Source organism: Bombus flavifrons, chromosome 2 (genome assembly GCF_040668555.2).
Source record: "Bombus flavifrons isolate JBK064 chromosome 2, iyBomFlav1_principal, whole genome shotgun sequence".
In the NCBI taxonomy this organism is placed as follows: Eukaryota; Metazoa; Arthropoda; class Insecta; order Hymenoptera; family Apidae; genus Bombus; species Bombus flavifrons.
This window is the reverse complement of record NC_138443.1, coordinates 10719662-10745808: the sequence shown is the minus strand read 5'-3', so window position 1 is coordinate 10745808 and position 26147 is coordinate 10719662. Positions and strand designations below refer to the sequence as shown.

Sequence of the window (26147 nt, the reverse complement as noted above, 5' to 3'; positions counted from 1 at the left end):
CACTTCAACTTATCTCCGGCAACATCCCACTTAATCACGAATGCCTACGATACACATTTCAAGCAAACCAAGGTGAATTATCCAAGACGAATTCAAGAAGCAAAATTCCTCGGTAAAAATCGAAGTTTGTCAAACTTCCTACATACTTACACGTTGGTCTCATTAAACGTGGAACTTCAGTGGAACAAGTGACGACGTACAGTTTCGATCTTGTGCCTGTGGCTGTTGCGTGGAGAGGCGGAGTCGACTATTTTCTTTCCTCGGTCATTATCTATGCATCCGGTGTGCCCCAACTAGCCGGCATGAATCAATAAAGGCTAACGCCATGCCGGGGGCGAACCAGTTATACTTCAACACAACGGATAGCAGAGGCTGCAAAGTCATCCCCCAACGTTACCAGGCCACTTCGACACTCCCTCTTCTCTCCGCCAACAGTCCACTACTCTAAGGCAAAGCTAAGTTGCATTTAATTACACGAGGACAATATTGTTTCTAGGCGTACGCTGTTCCCTTTGCAGCGCGTGATATCACTTTAAATAACCGCAGGCATCTTTTCCACTGACAATCGACCTACGCCGACATTACACGTCCTGCATTGTCATTTTTCTCTGACACTTTCTACACCATCTTTCCACCTCTAAACTATCGCCGTCTTGGCCGACTTTCGCTCTCCTTCTCTCCCCTCCTATTTCTTCTTATCGATAAGGATTGCATTGTGAAGTTATTTAGATATTTGGGCATGCTTTTTTACATGAATTAGATTTTAAATGGATCCTAAGCGACGCGATTCTACAAATACTAGATGAAAAATTGTCTATTAGTAATTGATTAATGATGAATTTTTCAGTGCATTTTTCTCTAATTCTTTACCATTTTCTGTTCCAAATCTTAAATCCGCTGTTCCAATTTTATAAAACTTAACTTATGTACGCCAAGTTTTACCTTCAACCTGATTAACTAGCTATTTAAATATCGAAATATGGATCTAGTAGCCATCAGTGTCACAAGAAGAGTACTAAAATATGAATTGTGGATGTAGAACCAGCAAATGCTAATTAAACTAATGAAGTTATATTAGAATTATTTGGAAAATAAGATACGGTTCATTTTATAAATTTAATTATGTACGACTGTGTACGGGTCTATAGAATTCATTTGCAGGAAATACGGGTATATTTGAGCAAAGACCCAGTTATTTCGTAATATCGTATTCGTTATTGTCATATACATCTATTCTTCTTCGTCAGGGATTTGCAATCTTTCGTTATTACAATGGTGCTCATAGTTAGCCAGATTGAGTGTTTGTCATCTATAAAAAGAGGAAGATGCTTCCTGCACGGCAAAAATCTCAGAGAAAGGACTGCCTTTCGTCGAAATAATTAAGCGTCTTTCACTTTGACCTCTTTGACGATCGCGAAAATTACGATATGAACGCAATTTGTCGTAGGATGAACTCTTGAAAGTGCAATAAGAATGAAATGACACGATCTTCGCCGTAGTGAAAGAATTAAATGGAGGGAGGCATTCGTCTTTGACATGCTAATGTAATTTATTAATTCATCGAATTCTCAGTGTGATTATACGTAAATCTATACAATACGGTAATCTTGATCTAAAATTAGACAAAATATTTATATTTGCTCTTGTTTCTATCGAAACTTGTTTCTTTGAAACTTTCAAGAATACTTCAATAAGAGCGTTTGCTTCTCTTAATGGTTTGCTCGTTGACTCCAAAAAAGCTATCCAAGGACGTGGTCGATCTTCAGGCTACAAAGATGAGCAACCATGATTTTCTTCTCGCAAAGTTCGCCTCAAGATGAAATCTGAAGCTAAAATCAATGTCCTTCAATGTTCTACCATCATGAAGCACTCTTATCCTTGTAACAAGTTTCTCGAGTAGTATTAGGGCAGTTTCAAGGGGTGAAGTCTAGACTATGAATTAAAAAGGAACGCTTCGTTTAGTGCCATCTGTCACTGACATTATAATCAAGAGATTACTTCTTAAAATGTTTTAAACCGTTCATGATTAATTACCGTATATTTGCGGACTGTTACTCTATTTTAAAAGATAGAACAATGGTTAAAAATATGAAAGACGATATTTGTGTAATATGTGAAGCTTAATACTTTTCTAAGAGCATTGCTTTACTATAATATTGGTTATTGAAAGGTTTGAACTGATAAATGAATTCGAAACGAATTTCCCAAAATAAATGGAACGTCTGTAAATGGCAATTGTAGTTCATAGCTTGGTTCCACTTGAAGTAACATCGTTTTTGAGTCTTTCCCATTTTTACCAGCGACTATTTGCATTATCGTATCATCGTATTTTTACGTATTGTTGTAATAGAAACTAATTAAAAGTTGCAAATTAATCTATCGAGAAAGAAAGATATTACACAGAATTCTAAGAATAATAAGTCATATAATATTTACGTGATTCCTTATTTCATTAATGAAATATAATACTGAGAAATCTGTTTTAAAAATACATATTACCTAATCGTTTTATACAAAGCTATTATTTAATCAGACTAAGCTGTATAAGCTTCGCGATTTATCAACAAAGATAACAAACGCGTATAAAAGCGTAAATCATGCGTGTTTTCTCACTTGCATCTTGCTAGCAGCAGGCGTGACATAGCTTCGGTCCCGCGATCAAAGTTGACTAAATGTAAACACAAATCCAGCGTTCCATCTCTTAGACTCCCCTTCTTCATCGTTCTCAACCGTGATATTATGAAAGCAATCACGTTACGAGGATTCGTTTCCGGGAGAACGGATAGGGGATTGGATGTACTTTCGTAAATGCGTTTACGACCTGCAATCCAGTTCGTTTTCATCCTGCTTTGGATCGCGGAGGAAGAGGTAGGGAAATCTGGAAGAATAGCGTTGCCATTCGTGTAATATCCACGTAAGTGTCTATTCAAAAACAAATTGCCTTTTTTTACGGTTTGGTTTTGCTTGTATTATTTACTGTTATGTATTAGTTACTATTTAGCAATGCGTTTTGTTAATTATTATTATTATACAATATTTTCAACATTGAAATAGACAGTAAAATTCCAAAGATCAGGCTCACATTTAAAATTTGGGAATATCGATTTTGGAAAATTGTCTTTTATTAGGTTGTCCAAAAAGTTTCTTTCGTTTCATAAGGTGATAATAGACGAGCAACAATTTCTGTTTTATATTATTTTATTGAATTAAGTATGGTCCATTTCGTTATATTTCTATTATTATGTTCGTGCATAATTCAGTAAACTAATATAAAACAAAAAACATTGTGCGTCTATTATTTCCTTATAAAACGAAGGAAACTTTTCGGACAACCTAATAATAGAAATCAGTCTCGAGAACTAATACTAAATAATGTCAATGTAATCGTACAATGATATTTTATATCGTAGTTGTGTGGTCGTCGGGTTCGATGCAACCCCATTCATCTGAGAACATCGTTTTCATGGAGAGGCGATAACGATTCTACAGTGTCGTAAATTTTATTGTCAACTGTCTGAGCTACAATACTGGAAGGTTCGTTTGTAGTATGCCATTTTATTGGAATTTGCTTAGAATGGAATTTCTTTGACATCAAGTGCTGAGTTATTCAAATTTATGGCTATTTAGTTTTAGGGAAACAGAATTGGAGTATGTATAAATGAAAAAGGATCGTTACGAAGATACGCGAGTGCGATATGGGTACTTCGTAGCTTTCTTTAATGTTTCTCTTTTCAATATTTCTTAAAATATTTTTATATTTTACATTTATCTATAGTTTTTGTGGCAATTGTAAATCTGTTTCTGTGTCGACGAAAACTTATCAGATGTAGATAAAAATATATCCCCAAGATATAGAGATGCAAAAATGACAATTATCTAGTTTCGTATTATTTATGTGTTCCAATTGAAGGGAAATGAAACTTCGCGAAATACATACATGATTCTACAAGGATATATCTTCAAACTCCATCTTAACGACAAATTAACCACAAATATATGTGTACCATATGTCTGTGATTTTTCCCTCCGGAGCTCTCGTTATTTACTCGAACACAGCAGCTTGCCTGTACAAAAACAACAGTTCGCGCAACTAATCACACATTAATTGCCGGTGCTTGGACGTGCGTAGGTAATCAAGTCGAGAATGCGAAATCAATTTCCGATAACCGATCCATAAGTCGTTGCAGTTCCCTGACGCGATTGAATTAAACTCGCCGCCTGTTCAAATGCACTTCCGCTGCTTCTCGTAAGGAACCGACGATGATCAAGAGGACCAGAAATCAGGGGTAAACTAACAAAGATGAAAAATTGGTAGATAGACAGGTTGAAAGCAATATGATAATAATGATAATGATAATGGACGAGTGGAAGTACAAAGTAAAAAAAGAGCAAATGAAAAAATGGAGCGAAATGGTAATGGAATTAAGGAAGAAAATTGAAATTATATGGTTCACGACGAATGTGGTATTGCGGCTTGCTTTCGATTTAATCGGCTTTTGGTCCGGCTCTAATAATGGAGCCGGTAATGAATAATAATGAGCGTTATAACGCGATCCCCATCTCATCGACCTCAGCCATTTCTGATGTGTATCGACGTTAATTTGAAGCGTTTCCCAGGTTGCTTTTGCCTTTTGTTGGAATTCTAATATTTTCGGGGTTAAGTCGATCGTGTCCCGCGAATGTTAAGTCGTTCACCTGGAGAAGTTTTAAGTAGATGCCTTGTCATAACATAAATGGTACGATAAGAATAATTTATATTGAAATAGAGTAATAGAACGGAGCGTAAAGTTTTGCGAATAAGTAGATTTTCACTTGTATTTTAGCGAAAGGAAGAAGAATTAATTTTAATACATATTAATACTAAATTAATTCGCTACATATGTATTAACAGTGACAGTATACGTTTCTAAAATAGTTGCAGAGTAAGCGACTGTATAAGTTTTAATCCCTTCACTGTTCATTAGAATAAAGAAATTGGAGAAAATATTCCACTTCTTAATAATCTAATTTAACTAATTTCCTGATGGAGCTACTACGTAAGTACTGTGGGAAGCATTTTCACATATTCCGCGTTAAGCGTTTATCGATTGATGTCCTCCGAAAATGAAAATTAACGTCTCTTGATACAATCGCTTTTGACGAAGATCGAAATTGGAAGGGGGGTGTTTTGCGTCGTATTAACGATCACCACAAGGAACTTCGCGATCAATTCGTTCCCTCCTGTAACGCAACACCTGCTACACGAAGTTCAATGAACGTTTCGCGAGTTACTAATACCGCTACTTCCGCTTTATTGCTGCGATGAAGACGTCCTTAGTTTACGATGTCTGCACGGTGAAGATTGAAGCGGCTACGAATTACCCAAATGCCACTTCGAGCGTTTAACGCGGAGGTAAATGTTGTGACATAGTTTGGACGAGCCCCGGCAAGTTTCGTATTTCTCCATGAATAGACGTATTAATGACTTTATCAAAGTATTTCTGGTTCTCCGAATTATCAGGGTTTCGATGAGGATGTTAACTAACACTCGGTTGCGTTGAAACTGGAAAAAATTAGAATTTTAGTTTCTCTGTTTAAGACGAAATAGGTGATTCTATATATAATACAAAAACAGAGGAAAAATGAATAGACAAAGATATTTTTATCGCTCACTGAATTTCTATAAGAAGTTTGAGACATGTGCCACAATAATTCCTTAAAATGTAATTTTTCTCAAAATTAAAGAATACTTCGCATTCGAATTAAGAGAAAGTTCCAAGGATCAAGCCCAGATTTAAATAGAATTCATCGTTCCATCCTTCGGTGATCTTAAAGTGGTCTCAAATTGCTTTTAAAACAACTTACATGTAAATAATCTTGATTTTTAATAAAAAATAAAAAGAATATAATTACTAGCAATTCTGAACAAACCACATTTTCATCTACAGATGCACTGGTTAAACACGAAAAACCTGAAACTCACAAAGCGAACCCTTTATATACATTTCTACTCACTTACAGCAAGAACTACCTTGAAACTTTTCATCCACAATAGACCTATATTAATCCAGCGAGGGACGAAAAACGAAAGCGAGTCAGTTTGCTTCGAACAAAGACACGCTCCCTGGCAATATTGTTTCTTAGATCAGTTCCACTAAGAGCAACAAAGCCCACCTCCATTCGTTTCAGTCGCTGATCGAGTCTAACCATCGAATCGACCGGCTTCAAAGACAAGCTGAAAGTATATTCTGATGTTACGACGATGTTTCATCACGATATGCTTCCGTTCGCTATTTCCGTGTCCGCTATCCACGCGATTCTCTTCTTTCCCTTTTTTCTCTCTCCACTTTCATCGAAAACACTCTGGCGAAGTCCTACGGGCAAGCAATACTGGGGCTCCCTTTTCTCGACATTGGTGCAAAGATGAAACGTCCTCTAACGTTCTTTAAACTGCGAACAGAGTCGTCCTAGATTCACGAGCCAGGATCCTTTTGTTCTATAATTGCGTGCCCGATTATGATAAGGGATATCAAACGAGGCAGGGGCCACTGGGTTACGTTCTGTCCTCTTCTTAACCTTCCTCTTTTTACCTCTCGTCTACAGTGTATAGGGTGTTACATAATATATTTATAGAGTCAATTCTGGGCATGAAAACGATGGAAGTGTTTCATGTGGAAATATTTCGTCTAAGGTTTATTTTTCGAATCATAAACAATTCCATTTTGTGCTAGAAATATATTGATATGAATAAATCAGTTTGTCGAATCTTTATTTCTGTTTCACTTGCAGTTTATATTTTGTCACTGTGAGACAAACGAACGGAATTATATAACAGCCGATGTCCTACTGTTATTTATTTCAGAATAGGAAACACGAAGTGTGAGATAGGAAGAGAGGTCAGCCGATTCATTGATATCAGTAGGTATATTTTTAACATAAGATGAAGTTATTTATAACTCGAAAAGCAAGCCTTGGACAAAACCTTCGTACATGAACTTTTCTCATCGTTTCGATATCTAGAATTATCTCTATAAATTTTCTCCACATAGGCATTTTGTGACGCTGTATGAAGCACAGCGTTCTGTGATTGTCGATCGCATCGTGACGAAATGGAATAAGAATTTCAAGTTTCGTTCCTTCTTTTTTCTCTCGCCCCTCCCCTTAAATCTCGGCGGGTAAATGAGGCGAGAAAAATTGCCGCGATTCGAAACGCTCGTAGAATGGAAATGAATTTCTTATCGTTTAGAAAGAAGAGGGTAAAAGTCTTGGACTCGCGATTGGGAACGCCATAACTTGCTCCTTGCCTGCCGCCTCGTTTTCTTCGTTATTTACGTAACGTCTTCGACCGGTGAAATTTCCTGCCACGTCGAAACTCTATTTCGCCCGGTGATTTAGGGATCTCGATAAAAGGCTAGAACAAGAAACTGATTCGATACGGCGATTTGCCAATGGCGTCAACGTCATGGTTCGTTTCTGATAAGCTATGAGAGTTGTTCGTGACGGAGGTAATCATTTTTGGTAAGGTTCCTGAATTTACATATTAACTATTACGAATCTAATCTCGCGAATAAGAATTTTGGAGGAGAAAGTGATTGGTAAAGAAGAAATTTAGTTATTGCTAACTCTAAGAAAGTGTTTTTTTATCCAGTTGTACATTCTAGTTTTATAGTTCTTATGATACTATTAAATAACGAGATTTAATATACTGGGACTAAATAATCAATGTACATAAATATTATAAGAGATACGATGTTATACAAATGTTATGAAATGCTAGTCACTGTACGATAAGTTTCCGAATCAGTGTAAAAGTTTTTATTATTCTCAATTACGTTGCGTTCTCAATAGAAAATGAGGCGTAGCCTTATCAGATCTTGTGGACTTCGATAAATAGCGGGTTTGGTCGCGTCATAAATCAACTCTCTAACTACATATTTGATCTGTCAACCTATTCTATTGTAGAATTTCACCGTCGAGTAGTTATAGGTACACCACACGAACAATGCTATTTGGCATCTAGTAAGAATCGAACAATGGTTAAGACAGACTGGAAAAGATTGCAGCGTTTAAGGGCTCTTTATCCGACGTTAGACTTCGTCAGAAACCTTTGAGGGACAAAAGGGATTGCCAGGATTCGGGATAATCGGAAAATCTTCTGGAAGTTTATAACGCTAAAATAGAATTGCGAGCTTGGATGGGTAAAAGAGAACGGCGCAAGAAAAGTCATTGATTCGTTAGATCCCGTAGAATCTTTTCGTAAACAACCTCCGTAAATGTATCTTTCTGTACATTTTTGCACTTTTAAATTTTCTATAAATGCACGAAAAGACAGGAAAAGGGAAAAGTAAAGCGAGATAGATAAGCAAAGTCAAACAAAACCATTTCAATTAAAAAAAAACCAGCGTCGATTTTTATTCCTCTTTCAACTTTGTTTCCTCTTTTTCACTATCGAAAAGCGACTCCTCTAAACTCAACTCTTTATAGACCGACCATCCCGTATCTCTTACGAGGGGTTGGCTCGATGGACTCGCGTGGAAAAATGCGTTAGCAATGTCGCACGCGTGACCACCGTATCGATCTACGTTCAACTAAATGTAGTCGGGAAAACACAGGGGCTCCGTCGATGGCCACGGTTAATTAATAAGCACGCACCGGCACGGAACTAATTATCCATCGTGTGTAACGAGTCGTTGACAGGTTCGATGAGTTGTTGTCAGAGAGGGGTTGGATTATAGGAGGCTCATACTACGCTCATTGAAAGAAGATCAGCTGTGGGGCTTCGTTCCGGGATCCGTAGACGGGGCTAATGTTTCTGAAGCCGGACGACCGCCAACTATCAGTTAAGTTTAATTGTCCACGATTAATTAGATCAGTCCTGCGTGTGTGTATGAGTGGTAGTGAAGTATGAAGGTAGACTGATCTAAAATGCAGGAAATAGGATTAGAAAGGATGGATTGAAAAAAGATGATGCAATTCAGGATTTGGAGAATTTGAATTTAATCGCGCGTGTTTAAGTTTTCGAATGTATCTTCCCTCTAGTTCCATGATTAATTAAGTTACGGTTTTATTTTCTGTCACGATGCGTTTCTATAACTTGAAAAGATATAATCAACCTTTTATAATAATAAGAAACTGAAAAGACTGTTTTATAAAAACCAGCAACGAACTGAGTACGGAATTAACAAATTACATACATTACTATGATTCTCAGACCTTGAAGTGGCTTGGAATTTATGAACGACCAATTTTACAGCGAGTTAAAATTTCTGAGAAACATATATAGGTACTGGACAATTTAAGAAACATTTTATACATCCGTTACGTAAAATACCATACTATCCAGCACTTTAGGCCATTCCTCCCCAAAGAAGTATCCTTATAAAAATGAGATCGGTATTACCAACATTTCAAAAGGATTTCCCTTTTTCGCATTGAAATCGTCGGATCGTGTGCTGGCTACCGCGACATTGCCGCGTACTCGTAAATCGCGGTTCTTTTTGCAGCGAGAAAATTTTTACTTCAATTTGTGACACAAGAATCATTTAAATGTGGTTACGTTATAAAAGACTCGTTGAAAGAAGCCGCGATATGCTCGTAATTTCTCTCTTTCTCTTTTTCTCTCTCTCTCTCTCTCTCTCTCTCTCTCTTTCTCTCTCTTCTGCAAGTAATTGAACCACGAACGAGAAGACGATCTTTAGCGTGTTTCTTTTATCATGGCGGGAATTTCTGGATACTTTGGCGCAATCTTCCCGGTAGCTAGTCGGCAATACAACAGGACGTCGTCTTTCTAGTGGAAATAAGAATTCTGATTCTTCTTTCTTCTGCAAGACAACAAGCCGCGCTGTATCCTTGCTCATGGGACATTAAAGCCAGCCGAGGCTGCAAAAAGTCCCAGAAAAAGGCGTCGAATCTGCTGTAAGATGATACAGAAGAAGCTGCTTGCACGTGTTTAAAAGAGTACTGGACGAAAAGTGGTTGATTACGTGTTGGGGATATTTAAGGATGTCGACAAGCTAGATGAATGTGGAGAATCTAGTTTTGTATTGTGTCTCTCTTTTTTCTGTGTGCAATAATTAAATAGTACACAAGAACGTTTTAATTACGAGAATCATATTATGTTTCATGATTCAATAAGTCCTTATTTCTATGATGTAATAAGTTCAGCTATTTGATTGCAATTAGTTGTCTGGAAATTATAATGGGTTGTAAAAGGAAACTTACAGCTAGCGGATGTTAGTATCGGAAGAGTAGTTATTACGATGTAATATTACTTTTAATGACTGCTAATATTGCGCTGATAACTTTTAACAACGTGTTGATTATATTACATGCAGTAAAGTAATCTTTTAATATAATCAAGCTTTACATCTCTTCGGTATATTTTTCCGATCATAAAATCAGGATTTTTATGTCTTTTTCAATTCTCTGTACCAGTAAAAAAACAGTGACTCCTAACAGTAACTCTTGGTATTTGTCACGATTACACGTTGTAAGCTTTATCTATTGCAAGTCCCCTGACTAACAGCCACGATTAACGATCATGTTTTCAATGCTTCAAATTGCTATGAAAATATCTTTCACGATTATCAGAAGGTTATTTATAAAAATACCTTGAAACGTAATCAGAGCATAGCGTGGTATATATTCGTATTATATCACGTATAATATGTATATAATGGTGGTCGAAGAGGTAGTTAGCTTCACCTTGTCTGCTACTTTCCAAAGACGAAGTCTAAAAGTGTTCGGTAGAGCACCGACAACTCTGGTAACCGATCACCTCTAAGCATTCACCGAGTCGAGAGAACCGTAATTATACCGACTTGATCGAGTAACAACTTAGAGCTGACACAGTGGAAGCGGAAGATTCGATTCGCCAAGAACTCCTTGCTGCAGAATCGCTTCGCCGTCTCTCTCGCGAAGACGATTATGGGCTAAGGGGCCCTCAGGTTAGAACGCTTTATAAGAGTCATCAGGGTATCAGCATTCACTGTGAAACCGCCATATTAAGCGACTGGCTCGGTGCATACTTTCACACAATTGATTCGTTCACCGGGCGCCTCTATGCCCCGTGAAATCGAACAGTGCCCTCGGCTGCAAGAACAATGGGACTCTTTCTCCCGTTTTCTCTTCTTTTTCTCATTTTCCGCGTCCCCTTTGCCCTGACCCTTTTTAATTCTCTCTTTCTTTCCTTTATTCTCCTCTCTTTCCATTCCATTCGTATTTTTTTCTTCTCTTCTCTCCCCTGTCTTTTTCTCTTTCGTTCTGTCGATCGTTCGTTCTAACCTGTTCTCGCCTCTGTCTGAACCTCTCCCGTCCCACGGTTTGGTTCCTTTTCTTCTAACCTTACGCGCGTCAATGCTGACGACCGCTTTGAACTTTTCCAATTTTCGCGCGATGAGATTCAGAGCAGGGGGAACAGAACGAAATTCCGGATCTAATATACGGAGAAACGTAGCTTATCGGGATTTGCTCAAATACCATTAAAACATCTCCATGGAACGATGCTATCTGGCTATCGATCAAAATCCGTGATCGATGGTTATATTATTTCACTTATTAAGAGCCGATTAAACGTACGATTTATATCGTAACAGCGATTTCTTTTGCTTTTTTCTTTTTTTTAATTCCGAAGGTTAATAACTTTGATCAGAGTACACGTTGACCACAATCTCTTAATAAATCAAAGGTGTCACTGTAGTAGCGTAGTAACTGTTTAATGCATATTCATTCCATACGTTCTTTTTTATATACTCACGTAATATTATAACACGCAACCAACGTAGAATGTACCTTAGGAAAAGAAAACTCCGGCCAACGGTTTCATTATGTGTAACCAAATTTAGTTCAGAGGCTTTAACCTTAATTAGCTTTGTTAGTACCTACTTATTTAGTTATGCACATTAGAACGCCTGCTGTGCAGTTAATCAAATGTATTTCAAATCGAAAAAAATTAGAGAGCGCATAAATCACTTAGTCGAATAAGTAAAAGTTGTCTTATAGTGCATCGCTACACATTCGCACGTACATACACATACATTAGAAAGTTACATTTATGATAAAACATGCCTTTCATCATAATACACATTCATTGATCCATAGATACACATCAAAATATTTTATAAGAATTTCAATTGCCTCGCGACGATATGTAACAATTTACTATATAATTATTAAAAATCCAAACTAATCATGGTTCGTAATCCTCGTGACGGTCTAATAAATTATCGCGTCGCGCGCTTACACCAATGCATAGTTAACAAATCGACCATGGAATTTGAATAATTTAAGCAGTTTGCCAGAATTTCAAACAAAGCCCGATGTGTCACGCGTACGAATTTAGCGAAGCAATAATTGCATCGGGAGGATTTGTTAATTGAATAGAACCGTCGCTCGAAAGGCACAAAAGCGAGCGAAACTCGTGGGTTAATGCTTTCAGTGATTCGAGATCATTCGATATAGTAACGTTACTGCCTCGTTCCTGTTATCGTCGACAAATCGGATCCACGTTTCTTCTTTTTTTTTCAGACAATATTCCAAACGGTACAAAATGGGCGAAAAGCGTGCGATTTGTCAGTCGTACATCATTACCAGCCAGACAGTGTTACATAAATTCTTGTTCGTTCGAACAGTTTTGAAACGACATCGCGAGTTCGTCGCGTTCTCGAAACAATAAACGTACACCTTTTATCGTCGATATTATTCGAAACCGCCTGTTTAATTACAGGAACACGTGACCCGCTAATCACACGTCCGCAACACTTTTATTAACGATCATCTATTATTTTTCTCCCGCGTAATTTTCCCGTTGAAATATGTCACGAACAATCTTTACCTTCATTACTGGACGGCTTTATCGAGACAAAAATATACTACGTTCTGACGTCAGTAACCAAGTCAACGTACAAATTGATGGTTATTAACGAGTTTATTTTGTGGTGGTCTAAGAAAAGAAATGAAAACCTCCGTTTTTATTCTGACGAATTTGAAATTCTATATATATTGAATTGTTCTTTCTGTGCTTCAAATTTCAAGAGCTAACCAATATTAGCTTCTCGCTATTTGAATTCCACCAAGCATACAAGAAATAAAAAGAGCGTTACATCGAAATCGAAAAAGCGTGGTTTGCGTGTTTCGTCGACTCATTTTCGACACGCTTGTATCGAGCGATAAAATGACCTACACTATTTTATTACTGCCAGTAATCTATCATTTAACGAGAAAAAAAACTGGAACACAAAGCCACGGAAGTACTGTCCATCGGTTTTTGTCTCGTCGTGACGCTTCCTTAACGGTTATTCTTACACGGTTAGCTTCCACGGTCAGTTTTAAAATGTAGAGTGATCGAACTGTGGAACTTTTCGAAGTTGGGGAAAAAATGTGCTCCACTAGAAAACGCCAGCTTGCAAACGTTCCAATCTTTCGATAGATCTCAATTTAGAAATAACGGGAAACTTGGAGAGTGCACTTGTTGATCGTCGATCTTGGTTGAAACTAAGATTCGTTCGAACTGCGCCAGTGTAATTGAAGGATCAAACCTAACCTAACTTTAACTTTAGGCTAACTCGGTTTAGGTTAGATTTGCCGTGGATGCAACTTTGACGCAAGAAAGAATTTCCAGTGGTTTGTTCATTGGTCACGGGGTTGGTTTTAAACTGTTTTGAGTTCCCGATGTTGTATGTGCGGAACAAGGATGTAATTTCAGTGTAAGTGAAAATTTTCAGCGATCTATTATTGTAGTTAGTTCAGGTAAGGTTATGCCGACTTGAAATTATGTTTTATACGCGTTTAACGACTAACGAGATCTGGTTAATTTAAACATAACGCAAACCGAATTTGATATAAATTAAGTATAACTGTGTGAAACACACACGTGCGTTTGCGTTTGACGCATGTCGAATTTCAAATGGCCTAACCAAAATTTAATGCGGTCAAATGCTAATTTACCTCGTATTTAGTTTATACATATATAACCACAACTAAATACTGTATCACTCTAACATAACTCTCGCAACCTCTAAACTTCGGCTTAAAATATATATCATTTCAAATTAATTTTCAACAATTGAAATATAAAGGTAATTAACTATAATAACTTAACGTTGAAACGATTAAAATTTCAATCCACACTAAACCTAAAGCCAAATTTGTTTCGAGCTATAGATCTCGATTCAAACATAATTCCAGACATACCTCAGTTTAGGCCTAACCCAGCAAAGCCTATTTGAGTCCTGATCTAACTCGCAACCCAAGCTCAGTCCGGATCTAATTCAAGAGCAGAGTCCAGCATAGGTCCAAACTCGACTCTAACTTATTTCAAACCGAATTTCAAATCTAATCTAACCTCAACTCAAACCAAACTCCAAATTCAACGCAAACATATACACGCATGTGTTTAAGCCGAAACGTGTGTGAAACCCGATAAAATACTTGTTGATCCAGTCCATCGACTATATTGCGACATCTAATTGTAGGACTAAGTCTTTGATTAAGATCTATCCATCCTGTTAGGTCAGATCTTTCACGGAAACAGCGAGAAGTCGCGTGAGAATTTGATTTCTCAACACTGGTCAGTGTGTTCTCCGTGGTTAACCTTGTACGGTATTCACGGACAACAACGAACGTGGCGCGTAGCCACGAGAATGAATAGGTTTATACGTGGTTGTGTACTCCCTGATTGAGTCCTCGTGGTCCGGCTGTAGCAGCGGCATACGTTGGCAAACACGCGCGACGTACACAATTAAGCCGGGCCAATTATCGTGCATTCCATTCGATCGTGGAGAGTTCGAGGCAATCGCTGCGTTGTTCCTTCATAATCGACGAGACCTTCTCTCTGTGCTCGTCGTCGTTGTTATTATTGCGTCTGTTAAATCCATGTGTGCTCATACACGTCGAGCAAACGTGTGCCTCGACGTGCTTTTATATCGTCTCGTAGCATGCGATCGTTCTCGAAACGAATCGCTGATCCCATAGTCAAGACGAGATTAAAGCATTATAAATAAAGCTCCACAGCGCGGTTTAATATTCATGGACATGAGCTTTCCTACCGCACCGAACCGAGTCCATTATTCGACCCAGCTTTACACGGATTTGGAAACGTTTTCGACCTACCACGCCGCTACTGCATGCGTAATATTATTAGTAAATAAACGGGAACCCGTGCGCTTACGGCATAAAATATAATACAAGGAACACGTTTCCATGTGTTTAATTTCGTCGTAGCTTAGCTATCGGTGGTATCAATACGCGACTGGCCGGTCATAATTTAATAACGGTAATCGCAGATTGCCATGTACGATTAATTCAGCTAAAATGCGCGCGCGCGCGTGTGTCGGGCCGCTATCTCTCAGTACAATAATCATTGGAATCACGATTAGGGGCAGTTAGCTGCGCCTGTACGGACGATTACGCGAAACTTATTATTATGTGTAATAAAATGCGTCGCGTTTCGCGTGCAACCCTTGTCGGATTCGGAGGAGAGATTGCACTCTTTGAACGCTTGCGCCTTTGAAGGACACGGCGATCGATGATGTAATTTTGTTCTTAATATGAGAAATAATCGACTTTAACGTTGGATTCGTTGTGATTGATGGTATAAAAAGATACTTCTGAAGGTTAATAAATTTGTAATTTAACTTGCTTGTAAAGTATAATTTGCAATAGCGATGTATAATATAGGTCATTACCCCGAACAGTTACAATATTGTAGACGAGCCATTCTGTTACAATTTCATTGCGTGTTTCGACTGTTTTCTGATATACTGAAGATAGAGAACGTATGCTTGTAGGTTGCCGAGCGTTTATCTATACAATTAATAATAGAGTGCAACAACTATGAAACAAAAGGAAGAAGATTCAGATCGATAGAGCAGTTTGATCATCGCAGTGCAGGTTCTTTTTAAACTACTGCATTTGATTATAGACTGTTACGGTAAACAGATATCAATTTCAATCATAATACAATGCATTTACGTATAATTCTATAAAAGGTACAATATGATTAAACAGTCGGTAATTCGTACGATCTATTCTTAATTTCTCGCAAGAAACATCGTCCGGAAATTGAGTCAAGAGTCGTAATTCGACCAATCCCATTAAACACTTTACAAATGCTTGTATCCGGCAGAGTACGTGGAACTTCTATGATACATGAAACAGCCACCGGAGCACATGACTTCTCATCTACCTATAAACTTGATCCAGTAATTCACAAACTTTGTTGCTTGCAGCACAGCTCAAAAATAGCTATATTCCAGACGTCTCAACCTCGTAAACTTAATCTTCAAGCAGTCTCGACAAAGATATCGCGCCGAAGTCACGTAACGTCAATCTTGGTCGTAATTTCGTTCGGTTCGACCGCCCTATTTTGCATTCCCTTCAGTCGTCTACGTTATACATCGAATACATATTTACATGTTTATATACATGTGAATTTCATTGTCTATATATGTACACGTATGTAGAATATCATTAGCTAATTACAATTCTATCCAGTATCATCATTCGTAGCGTGCTGCTGTTTTGTCTATTTTATCGGTTTACTTTGATATATCTTCGTTGTACCTACGGGTCGGTATAGTCGGCTCGATTTACGACTGATCCCAGGCACCAGTCAGAGTTTCATTTCAAGAAGTCGCGTCCGCTATCCTCTGGGAGTCGTGCGCAGTTCAAGGGAAAGAGAGAGTCCTTCGTCTCTTGGTTGGACTTTTCGGTAAATTTAAAGAACCTCCAGCCGTTCTGACAAATTTTCCGCTTCTGCTCGGCGATCATAAAAAATGATTTAGGAGAACGGAAGAAAACGCGCGCGCAACCGCGTCTGCGAACGTGATAAAAATATATTACCGCCACAAGGAAAATCGTACGAAGGGCAGCACACACCGTTCAAAGCTGTGAAAAAGCCGCATTTTATACGGATACCGATCCGATTTCCACGTGAACACTGCCTGCTAAACTTTCCATGCATCAATCGAGATTAATGCTCTGGCCGAGCGACGCCATTCGTCTTCCTGTAACGGGAGGGATCCTACGAATACGAACCATTTTTACATAATGTCTTGTTCCTGAGCGACGCAAGATTTCGCGGCCCCTGACCCTTTAACCCTTGAAATATTGCCTTCGCTCTTGCTTTCATTCAACACCACCTTGGCTGACGTGGATCAAATTCTACGTGAGGGATAAAATTAACTAGAAACCTTGAGATTTCTTTCTAATTTTTCTTGCGTAACCTGTGACCAACGATTTTTTTCACTTAGACAATGTATATATATATATATATATAGAATATTATGTATATGTATAATATCGTGGAATTTGATTTAATTTATTTTAATCTATTTTGAATTAATTGCAATGATAATTATTTATATATACATTTCGATACCTTGTTTCTATAATACTCTTAGAGGATTAGTCCTGCGCGAATGTTATCACTCAGAATAGTGTCCAAGTCGGCTGTGTATTTCATTGGCACATAGAGGTTGAAGATACACAGCTTACAAGTGACTTAGACTGAAGCAGAGTTCCGTTCAGAATTGAACTGAAATTCGGATGGAATTCGGCTTGTATTAGAATAGAATCGGACTAGAACTAATTGATACCGAGCTGCCTGAACAATTTTAGAGTTTCCAGCTTTGTAGACAGAAAATAGGTTTATAAGTTGATGATTCCGAAAACAAAACGATACCATATTTGAATATTTTAAAAACAGTTCCAAACATGATCTATAATGTACGATGTAGTGTACTAGCGATAAACTTTTACTTCAATTCTCACATCGGTCTGAATTTCGAAGACTGATGCTTACCAGGTATAAAGCATGCGCGTGTTATTCGCTCGATTTCCTCAGAAACAGTTTTGACATAATTTTTTCGCGTGTTTCAGTTTAAAACAGCCTAATAAACCCACTTATTAAAGACGAAAGTATTCCAGTAATTTATTCCCTTTCTTTTATTTTTTCCTCGTGCAGCATTGTGCCATTGTTGGATACTTAATGGTGTTTTGAATTCAGGCTCGTATAGATTTACATAATTACTGCGTTACAAGTATACAATAAGTATGCACTACGTAAAACGCAAAAAGCTATCTTCCAGCATGACTATGTGTTCGGCAAACAAATTACAATCACGCTAAGTTTAACTGTCTAAAGTTAATATTTTATTAGACGGTTATTACGTTAATTTCCTTAAATGTTCAAATACTTATGCGAGCCAGTAAATCTGATAGGTCAAATAGATTCTTCACCAATTCTCACTTCATAACTCGCCTTTTCACCTACTAGATTCACAGTAACAAGATAATCCACGCATGTTCAAACGTCTTGGTCGCTATCTGGCTATGCGATGGCACGAGAAACGTCTAACTCCTCATGCCCACTTATCTTCCACGCAACTTACAACGCTCCCCTCTCGTGGTGCAACAAGTACCCTCCATAAAATCTCACTAGCACCTATACTCGTTATTTCGTTCCGTAGCTAGCCTTTAATCCGATATCTTTATCCGGACACAATCTACCTTCGTTCCAACCAGTTCGCGTTAAATCCACTGGCGGTATCGCTGATTCGCCCCGTTGATCGTTCGTGTCCTTCCTCTTCTTCCACTGTTGACCTTAAAAGCGATCCTACCCGCGGAAAACAGACCACTATCGCGGTTCGATACTCGAACGACCTCGGCGAACCACGGCAAGTGGAAGTGTGGCACGCGAGCCTCGTGATATATTGTGGTTTTTGGCGCGGATATATAGATGCCAGGATACGGTGCGTGGATATGGAATGATTCATGAGAAATCGAGAGAGAGCGATGGAAAATAATTGTGGAAATTGCAGTTAAAATATCACTATGGTTGCAGAATTGGTCGAGTTTTGGTATTGTAACGGCGATAATAATTGAAAATAATTGGATCGATTTCCACTGTTCCCGGTTGCATACGCTTTTATTATAGTTCGCCATTTACATATACATAGTTGAATAGGTTTTTTTGTTATTTGTTCGATGAAAATTGCATGTCAAGCTGTTTGTCTGTGTTGACCGTAGTATGAAACGCTGTTTTCAATATTTTCATTTGTTATTTTTGCTAAAATATGATCTTAAGGAAAGAAAGGTTTGTGATTTTAACGAAAAAATTGTATTTATAGCAAGAAAACTGGCGATAGATTACTGAATTTCAATTGTTGGAACAATGTTCGTATTTAAATTATTTGGTTATCGAAAGAGTACTTAATCAGTTAGAATATTTATTAAATAATTTCATGAATATTACATTATTAATTATTGATATTTCAGTATTTAATCCACGTGGAAATTTCCTGCTCAAAATGATTATGGTTGGACAAATCAAAATTATCCGTGCGCATAAATTGAAATTCCAAACAGCCAAAAATAATTTCTCTTACGTAAATAACAAGGTCAAATTTAATATTAAAGCAGATTATTGAATTGAAATTTATACCTGGATATTTCTCTTGTTACATTTCGAAAATTAACGCACATAGAGTTTGTTTATGTTTTTCAAAATTTTAGAATTAATTAGGTACATTTTGCAAGAAACTTCATCAATGAAATCGTTTCCTGTTATATTAATTATTATGTAACATACAATCTAAGCGCATGGTATTAATTTTTTAGAAATATAGTTTTATTTTACTTATTTTACTACCATATTATTACATTGAATTTACTACCATATTATTACATTGAAATTAGTCTTTTTCACTAACTGAAGTAAAAAATTCTAATTAATTAAAAGTATTTTTTCTTCCACAAAACAACCAAAATTCCAATTCCAGACGATTGCAAACCTTTAACAAACCCATACAAACAGTTACAAAAATACAAATAATGAAGAGCACCTTTCGCTATCTGTTAATGAAACCGTAAAATCCAGTTATCGTCTCATTCAACAAGTTTCCTCCACAAAACAGGGTGAGCTTTTCCCTCGATTCCTTTCGAGCAGGAGTATTCAAAGAAGCGTATACGCCAGCTGCTGGTATTAAGCAATCCAACGTGTATATCGCGTTACAGTCGAGATAAGCCCTTATACAGTCCGCTTCCGTGACGCGTTTGCTGTCATGCCTAACACGGTACTGCTGCCAAGGGCATTTATTACGAGTGAAAAAGGGAAACAGGATTCTCCGATCCATCGGGGGTTGTATCTGGAGAGTCGAACGTAGATCGTGAACGTGGCCACCGTTGCTATCAGCAGTCGAGAAATATCTCGAGTATACATTTGGATAAGAAAAAAACGGTAAAAAAAAAAATAGAGAATTACAGATAAGCGTAAGAATAGCCGAACGATGTGCGCACTCTTAGATATAAACGCTTGGAATTCTTTGTCGCATAGCAGCAGTTTTAGCATCGTCAGATAACGCTAACCCCTAGTAAATTCCGCTTCTTTGCCGCTTCTAAGCACGCAGTATTGGAATTTATTCCAGCCCGTTCTGCCATTCTCCTCGGTTCTTATATATCGGCCAACTTAATTCGAAGATTGTTGTAGGTGCAGAATGTAGCAATCTATTATATTTTGCTATACTATGTGTCATTAATCTTGACAGGGTGGTATCTTGCGTGTATAAGGATGTTGGGATAGACTTAGCGTCGATTATTTTTGTTATTTATTTATTGTCTAGTTACTAGGTAGGTTTCTTTGTGGAGGTAGTAGGACACTTCTGCATTTAATTAATAAGAATTTAATTCGCAAAAGTACTTTAATATAACGTTAGAAACGAAAGTTTTCTTACTAAATGACAATGGGAAATAGGAATTTGTAGGATTGTGGATCTCACGAAGAAACGCAAGAGGAGCACGGTTCAAAATTGAACGTCACGCGTTTATTCAATTTTGAGTTACGAGACATGATGCGAACGGAAAAATCTGGTACATCGATTGTCGAAAGAATGAATTACCTTGGACCATGTTGTTCTGTGATAAATAGTCGAAGGTGTTATCGCTTTTGTTCATTTCCCGATGGGAAACCATTGTGATATTGACGATTATCGTTGATCTATCGTGAAATAAATACCTTTGAATTATTGCGCGGTAATCTCGCGGTTTAAACGTGTTCCGGCTTAGTTCGCGTACTGAGAAGATAAAACGGGATACGTTTCGTTGAGATATTGTAAACTCATCGCATTCGATTCTGAGAAATAACACATTATAAATTAAGAAACAATTTATATTTTTGAAACAAGCGTATTTAACGATTTGTAGCAAAATATTTAATCTTAACTTAGTTTAGTATCGAAATAGTTGCACGATTAGACCGCTTCATTTTTTAAAAATAAGGACATAAAAGTGTTACTGCGTTAAAAAATCAAGAAAAGGAACGTGCCTGAATCCTGAAATACTCGGCTTAAACGGGAATTAAAGCAAATTGAAAATTTTCCACACATTCGCACATTCTTGCAAACAAAACTTCCTCGTGCGAATAAAAGGCCGAGATGGAATAATTCTTAATTACTTTTCGATCCTTCTTCAATGGAAGCAACAAATGAAAAATGAAACTTTATCCACGTCAAAACGAGGATCAGCGATTCGTGAATTCTCTAGAACATGGAAGACCAATAATTGTTCGAAAAGTTTCGGCGTCTACGCCGTAGGAGGACCACTTTTCTAACTCAATGAAGCTGAATTAATAGTCACTCGGCCGATTTCTTTTGTTGATTGTTCTTGCCTCCATGCACGTTCTTTTCCTTATGTCTTTCTTTCATCCTCGTCTACGCTCCTCGTTACGTTCTTTATGATCTCTTTGCATTACCATCGAATTGATCTTTATCCGGAAATTTCCATTTTTTCATTTCCATTGGAAAAGTACATAGACGAAGATACAGAAAGGAAAAACAAACCCATTATTTCGAAGTTAAAAATGTACGGATGGAGTGATTTAATAAACTTGCTGCTCTCAATGGATTTTTATAATGAAAAATAATGTCTGGTAGATATACCAGAATTTTGAGATTCAAAATATGTTCAAAACGAATTTTATATGAAATAGGTATGCATGTGTTTTACAGTTAGTTTTATATGTTCTACAGCTCAGTACACTGTACTTTGGCGCGGCTGCAATTTACGATTTTCAGGATCAGCGTTTTACAATGAAAATTCGACCGAGCACGTGCTCCAGCTTTCAACAACAGCAGTTGTTCCTAACGAACTATCCAAGTTCGTTAATTCATTGTTTGTGGCTTGATCTCAATTCGCAAATTCTCAAACATGTGAGAAGACTGACAGTGTTTAACAAAGATTTTACGATAACAATGTGAACTCTTGTTTGTTACTTGCTCGAGAAAAACCACTTTTAATTTAATATTTCTGCAATTGTATCTTAAAATCGATTCGAATTTTGCTGGAAATTTCGAAGTTTTCCCTAGAAATGACAGCTATCAGAGTTCTAATTTCTTTTAATTCTCTCGAGTAGTATCATAGATCATAAAATAAAAATTATTATTTAATCTAACATATTTAAACAATATATGTTCTTTAAAAATTTCATATCTGTAAAGAACTAAAGCAAAAAGCTCCCATTGTGCATTTTATCGGAAAAATCTTTACCCCCTATGTTCTAGAGAACATTAACGAAACTGTAATAATCTCGTTTACAACTCTGTTTGTGTTCTATTTAATTTTTGCTTGACAGCCTCATTAAGCTTGAGTTACCATCGAAAACCTACAGGAACGTAAAAACGGTGACAAGTACGATGACCATTTAAAGCCAACAGAGCTCTCTAACTCTAAAGTTGTAGAACGCGCTCGGGTTACGATAACTATACCTCTGTCCGATAATCAGGAGGCACGACCGGCAAATTTGCACCTCCGTGTTGCTTCTTGCGGTCGTACATTGCAGTTCAATAGCGGTACTTCCCGATGCTCGATAACGGCTCGCTAGATAACAGATGGCCTTGAACCTTGTTGTGCCAGGTTGTATCTTACTTCACGTTACACCGAAGACAAAGCGTTTGGTTATCGTTGGTCATGCAATTAGTTAAGATTATCGTTCACGTGGAATATTTGGGCAAAATCCTGCCTGTCTCTCTGTTTTTATAATTTAATTTAATCTATATTTTGACTTTGTAGATTATAGACAAATCTCGATTTATCGAATATCGAATATCGATTATTAACTTTCTTATAATTTAGTTTAATCTGATCTGCGTCTATAAGCAAATGTGAATTCCTGCATAATTGGTATGACAACTGTATTGTAATATCGTTGGTTTTATTTGAACTTTGCAGATAAAAGTTTATTCTGATATATCTTTCTGCAAAATTTTGCGTAGCGTTTTTAAGTGATTTAAGAATTTAGTGAGAATCTGGAATTAAGCTATTTGGAATTGGTAAAATATTTATAAGATGTCTTTAAAATCTTGGAAATTAATTTTCCTATAGAGGAATGAAAAATGAAAGAATGAGGAAGTCTTGTGGGTCTAATGTTATGCAATTAGATAAATACTACTTCATACGTTTCTGAAGATGAATGTCGTTCGTGATAGATAGGCAACATGTGAAATATTAGTAAGATCGTGCAAATTTCAGTGTAGAGAAATTGCAGCGCGTAAAAAATAATGAACAAAAACAAAAAAGGAAAGTTTAAGAAAGTTCGAACAAGTTCATTTGAAATTAACTAGCTTTAACCGCTAATTATAATGGTTCTCGTGGCGCTTCGCAAACTTTTTGACTCCCCGGAGTCCCTGATAGCGTTTATATTAAACTTTCTGACGTAAAAAATTGCAAATTATTGCAAGCTCATTTATGTAATATTAGAAGTACGCATAATGTAATTGTGTTAAGAGAATGATAAAATATCCATGAATATTCGAATATGCCTTCGATTGTAAGTTTATTAATAAAATAAAACGATTTAACTTACATTGATATTTAAAAATCAAGTTTCAAAGATTATCGTTGTATAAATTTTTTGCACTAGTAGCGTTATTGAATTGATTCATTTTTAATATATTAAAACGCTTATTGTAAACAGTAGAAACATAAATTTTATTTATTTAAAGCACATATTTTTTCACAATAAACGACAAACCAAATAATGACAAAATTTGACATCATAAAGATATTCGGACAATAATCAAGTTACAAATTAATACAAATCGACTTACAAACAATTTCCCGAATAATTTCTCAAGCATCTCAATCTAAAGCAAAACACGATGCATAACTACCAGCACTGTGGCCCGTTGATAATTGGCATCGCCGCAATTCAGACTAATTTAGCGACGAACAGAGATATTTTCATTCAAAGTTGGCCCGCATGAATAGTCGATTGTCTCGTACTATTCCATTGTTCTCGTGACGCGGTCGTCCACAAGCCTTTCCGCACTCGCATCAGCGCACAATCAGAGAAAGAGTAAGATAGCTCGAGCCAGAAAGCAAGAAGAGTGGAAGAATAGAAGGGTTTGCGTAAAAGGTGTCGAGGGATGAGAGTGATGCCGCTTAGAAAAAGGGTTGTACTCCAAAGAACGCGATACATAACTTACGAACACACTGTTGGTCCACTGTGGCCCTTCTATAGTCGCAGTTATACTTATATATACATATATATACGCGCGCGTGCGCGTGTTTGTGTGTGTTGTCACCTTCGCGACGCCAATGAACCACCCCTTTTAAGGCTCGCCCCTATATGCCTCGCGCGCGTTTAGATAACAACCGCGCCGTGGTTATACACAGTCTCGTAACTACAGTTTCGCGTACACATAAGTACAGTTCCATCTAACCTTACCCTCCTCTCTTGTCATCGGGTATGTTGGATTTCGACCAACCACAGACGGCCGAACCCTTCGTTCTCTCTCTTCGAGCTCCTTACTCTGCTTCTTGTTTCTTCCACAGACATCGACGAAATGCGTCGATTCTTCCTGCCTTATATCGTGTGGTTATGGAAACCGCCGGCGGATTCAAAAGGCTACCAGAAGAAAACCGGAAACGCGCCATTCACTTAGGGAGCGCGGTTGCGACCACACAATCTCACGTACGTTTCCATGAACGTGCAGTAAGATTCGAATGCCCGTGCTACGGGGGATTGTACGTGTATGAAGATGTACTACGTGGCGATTATCGTGTATCGTGGATTTTTTTTTATAGGTTTCTAGATATTTTGAAGTTACACGTGATTTTAGCTTTCGTTATTGATGAAGTATCCTATGTATGTGTTCCATTATATTTACTAAAAAAAATCTTAGTGTGTAACAGCTGGTGTTTGGATTCGTAATTTGACAATTCTTTTTTCTACATTGAAAATTCTTCGAATTATAGTAAATATGGAAAATACTATTTGTACACGGCAAATTAAGTAATTAAGTCCAAGTATATTAAATTTCGTATCATTTAGTAGTACTTGCATATGGTTACGCCAAAAATGTTCATTCTGTGAAACACAATATTGAAAAATATAAACACTTATTTTTCTAACAAATACAATATAAGTACATAGTATAATTTTTGTCTGTTTTTTGTTGGATTATCTGACAAATAGTTTCGTAAAATTCTTACTGCAATTGCAGAAACAATGTACTTCCTGTCATTAAAATTTTCTCCGTATCTATATAAATTGCACTCATGAAATTACATCCACCCGCAATGGTATAACGTCCGACTGATTCGCGCATTTTTTTCCTGCAGCGACAGAATTGATGGACTGCTTTCCATTCATCCAAGCCAATGATAAACCGTCGTAAATCAATCTTCCTTTTATCGTCAGCTTTCGTTCATTTTCCTGTGTGTATCGATTTACTCACAGTCGCTGCCCGATTGACCCCATATTCTCTTTTGTTACATCTATCTGCCCTAGCCTTTGTGTTTCGTGACTATTTCAACCAGGTTGCCACGCTCGCGCGACAGCTAATAACATAGCAGTTGTTGGCCGCTTTTGCAACTGACAGTTCCAGGTTTGTCAAAAAGTCCCTTTGTTCTATATAACTTTTCCTACGATTGTCTATTATTCTTTGCGCCGAAGTTGATACATTCAGAATTTCATTACAAGCACATCAGTAGAACTCTATTTAATAATTAAACGAAATCACAGTATAAATATTATACGAAGATTGAGATAATAAAACATTCCTCTGGATAGAACAATTTGAATTAACCAAACATTCCCTAGACCTACCAAATTAAAATTACTCTTAATACCTAACGTAGGAATTTCCCAATAAATCCGCCAATTGCCACTGGTC

The 26147-nt window shown here is 37.2% G+C and overlaps 1 protein-coding gene across 4 annotated transcripts in view; it reads left to right on the top strand.

Annotated features, from left to right (window-relative positions):
• Positions 1–26147, top strand: part of kek5 (leucine-rich repeat, immunoglobulin-like domain-containing kekkon 5 protein) — a 292283-nt gene that overhangs the window by 188099 nt on the left and 78037 nt on the right. The window lies entirely within an intron of this gene.